Consider the following 4159-nt stretch of genomic DNA (forward strand, 5'->3'; position numbering starts at 1 on the left):
AATTTTTATTTTTTTTGAGAGGTTCTGAAGAGTATTAATATTTTCAATTTATTTATTAATTTTTTTAATTTTTTAAAATTTTTTTTAAAGACGGGGTTTCACTATGTTGGGCAGGCTGGTCGTGAACTCCCGACCTCAGGTGATCCACCCGCCTTGGCCTCCAAAGTGCATGGATTACAGGCGTGAGCCACCATGCCTGGCCCAATATTTTCAATATTAAATGATATATATTGGTCTCATTTAACAAGGATGTCTTAGATGACTAGGCTGAGGTCTTAAAGAACAGTATTAATAGATGGCCTCAAATATGCAAATTGGGCATATACAAATAAACGCCCTGTACGTTCACTCCCAGGCAGTTGCCCAAGGGAAATGAAAACATGTATCCACAAAAACACTTGTGTAAGTATCTTCATAATAATGTTAATGACAAAGCTGGTCCCTTGAAGATGGAGTTTTTCCCTGTTCTAGGTCATGAAGCCAAGACGCGAAACTGAAAGTGAGCATCAGGCAGTGCAGGTGTTATTCCATGACCATGGAATTGAGAAGCAGGAGCGTGGGTCACAAATCAATTTCTCACCTCCTAAGAGCCAGGAAGTCACAGATATAGGGCATCTTTGATGAAGGGGATGGGTATTAAAAGCCAGGGGTGCGGCTGGGTCCAGTGGCTCACACCTGTAATCCCAGCACTTTGGGAGGCTGAGGGGGCAGATTGCTTAAGCCCAGGAGTTCCAGACCAGCCTGGGAAACATGGTGAAACCCCATCTCTATTCTACAAAAATACAAAAATTAGCCAGGTGCGCTGGTGGGCGCCTGTAATCCCAGCTATTCGGGAGGCTGAGGCAGAAGAATCACTTGAATCCGGGAGGCGGAGGTTGCAGTGAGCCCAGATCGCACCACTACACTCCAGCCTGGGCAACAGTGAGACTTCGTCTCAAAAAAGAAAAAGCAAGGAGAGGAATAATCGTGTTTTTTCTGGGCGTGTGTGAAGAACTTGGAAACCAGAGTGCCACATTACTTTTTGTCCTTTTATGGTTTCTTCTGGTCATTGTCATGGTAATTGTCAACTGTCATGCAGCTGGCAGGAGTGTCATTTAACATAGAGATGAGATCATAACGAAGTTACAGGTGCTTCAGTGGTCAAATGAGCTGACATCTTGGATCCCACCAGTCTTTGCCAGTTTCCTCACAGTGAGAAATTTCTGATCTCAGGCATTCTGTTTTTTAAAGATAAGTAGAGTTAAGGTAAAGTAGAAATTCACTTAGGCCACTAAACAGTATACTGGTTAACAATAGCTTTATCCATAGTATCCAAAAAGTAGGAACAATCCAAATATACATCAACAGGACAGGAGAATGAAAAAAATTGTAGCATATGTATTAGTTCATTTTCATGCAGCTGATAAAGACATACCTGAGACTGGATAATTGAGAAAAAGAGGTTTAATGGACTCACAGTTCCACATGGCTGGGGAGGCTTCACAATCATGGCAGAAGGGGAAAGGCATATCTTACATGGCGGCAGGTAAGAGAGAATGAGAAATAATATTGGGCCAAGCAAAAAGGGAAAACCCTTTATAAAACTCTCAGATCTCGTGAGACTTATTCACTACCACAAGAACAGTATAGAGGAAACCACCCCATGATTCAATTATTTCCCACTGGGTCCCTCCTATAACACGTGGGAATTATAAAAGCTACAATTCAAGATGAGGTTTGGGTGAGGACACAGCCAAACCATATCAGCATATTCCTATAGTGTAAGAGTACTCAGAAATAAGAAAGAACCTCTGATATATGTAATAATGTGGATGATTCTCAAAAATTTTATGTTGAACAAAAGAAGCCAGATACACAAGGGTACTGATCATTTGTGTGAAGTTCCAGAACACTGAAAATAAGCTTTGATGAATAGAGGCTTCCTCTCTTGGGTAAGGAGTAGTGGGAGGGTGGCAACTTACTAGACCGACTAGAAAGGAACATGAGGAAATGTCTAGGGCTGATGCAAATGTTTTCTTCTAGACTGACCTGGTGGTTACATGGGTGAATGTAATCGTGAAACTCAATGAACTGTACTCTTCAGATCTGTGCATTTTATGTTCTGTAACCATCTTCTCAGAAATAGCCACTTCATAATTGCTGGCATTAAATATAATTGGAGAATTCTTTACCAGGAAGTTATTATGAAGATAGTTTAGTCATAAAACAAAGGCTACTGTCATCTAGAGGTGTATAGGCCAACATCGGTCCAATTCATACAAATGATATCCACAGATCTGGTGTTCCATACACCTGGAACTTGAGAGCCTCTGAGTAATCTTCAAGGATTTCAGCATGCTGCACTTTCAAATTTTTAAAGTATGTGAGTGCCTAACATTCTATTCAAGTATTTTTCATTTCTGCCACAACTGTATTGATAACATACTCCTTATTATCTGTGGTCCCTCAAATCTTGTAATTTACATAATCCTCTGCAATAGAATCCACATTCTTCCTGGCAGGAAGATAAAAGCTGCTTTTGTTTGGTCATTACATCTCACTCATCAACAAAACATGGTTTTAGTTCTTCAGAAATCTTTAACTTCAATTCTGTTCATGAATGTTTTCAACAGCAGCATCTACTGGGGCTCTTCTGAGGAAGCTGAGGTATCTCATTGGTATTGCTCCATTTCTACTTCCACGTGATTTCAGCATTTTTCCCTTGCAGACCAGATGTCTTTTTTGCTGGGGCAGCCCCTCTCCTTCTCCCCTGTGAATTTTGTTCCTGATTTACTTCTTGAAGTTCCCCCTGTTTCTACAGTTTGGTGTTCATGTACCTGAATACTCTTACTTTGTGGAACCCATTAATCCCAATTTTCATCCCAACCACTGTAATGTATAAGTATTTCACCTGATGGTCCTTGATGGCAAGTTTTACACACTTTGCTTCATAAAGAGGCCCATGAAAACACAGCACCTACTCACCTCAGAGTTTAGGCTTCAGGCCATTTATAAGTAATAACCCGACTCCCTTCTCCTACCTCACTCAGCTACCACTCCCTATGCTGTAACCCACCCAACTCAGCATCAGGTAGGCTGTCAGGCACTGCCAGCTCTACAGCCTGGGTCCATCAGTATTGTTTTTACTTTGATTTTTAAGTGAAGTTTTCAAACTGTTCACTCCTTTATTTCTATATTGAAAATGATTTCTGTTATGGTTTGACTGCCCCCTTCAAAAATGTTGAAACATAATCCCCAAAGTGGCAGTATTGAGAGGTGGGTCCTTTAATAGGTGATTGAATCACGAGGGCCCTGCCCTCATGAATGGATTAATCTATTTATGGATTAATGGGTTAACAGGTTAATGGATTAATGGAACAATAGGCTAATGGATTAATGAGTTATCGTGGGAAAGGAACTGGTGGCTTTATAAGAGAGACTTGAGCTAGCAGGCTCAACTCCCTCTCATCATGTGATACCTTGTACTGCCTCGGGATTCTGCAAACTATCCACCAGCAAGAAGGCCCTCACCAAATGTGGCCCCTTAACCTTGGATTTCTCAGCTTCCAGAACTGTAAGAAACACATTCTTTTGTTGTTGTTGTTGTTGTTGTTGTTTTGAGACAGCTGTGCTTTGTCACCCACGCTGGAGTGTAGTGGCATGATTTCGGCTCACTGCAACCTCCGTCTCAAGGGTTCCAGTGATACTCCTGCCTCAGCCTCCTGAGTAGTTGGGTTTACAGGCATGTGCCACCACGCCCGGCTAATTTTTTGCATTTTTAGTAGAGATGTCGCAATGTTGACCAGGCTGGTCTCGAATTGCTGGCCTCAAGTGATCTACCTGTCTCGGCCTCCCAAAGTGCTATTACAGGCGTGAGCCACCGTGCCCGGCCAAATTCCTTTTCTTTATGTTACCCAATTACAGGTATTCTGGTATGTGCAACAGAAAATGGACTAATACAACTCTGCACTGCCTTTAGTCATTGGCTGCCATGAGAGTTTTTATGGATCCACTCTCCCCTACCTCAGTTGGAGGGTATAGTGAGTGGGCTGCCTTAGGGTATGACTTCTGTTCCACATTAGTTCGTGGCAGCTAACTTTGTTTCAAACCTGTTATATACCTTTTTTTTTTTTTTTTTTTTTTTTTTTTTTTTTTTTTTTTTTTTTTTTTTTTTTTTTTT

This window comes from Cebus imitator, unplaced genomic scaffold (genome assembly GCF_001604975.1).
Source record: "Cebus imitator isolate Cc_AM_T3 unplaced genomic scaffold, Cebus_imitator-1.0 Scaffold314, whole genome shotgun sequence".
NCBI lineage: Eukaryota > Metazoa > Chordata > Mammalia > Primates > Cebidae > Cebus > Cebus imitator.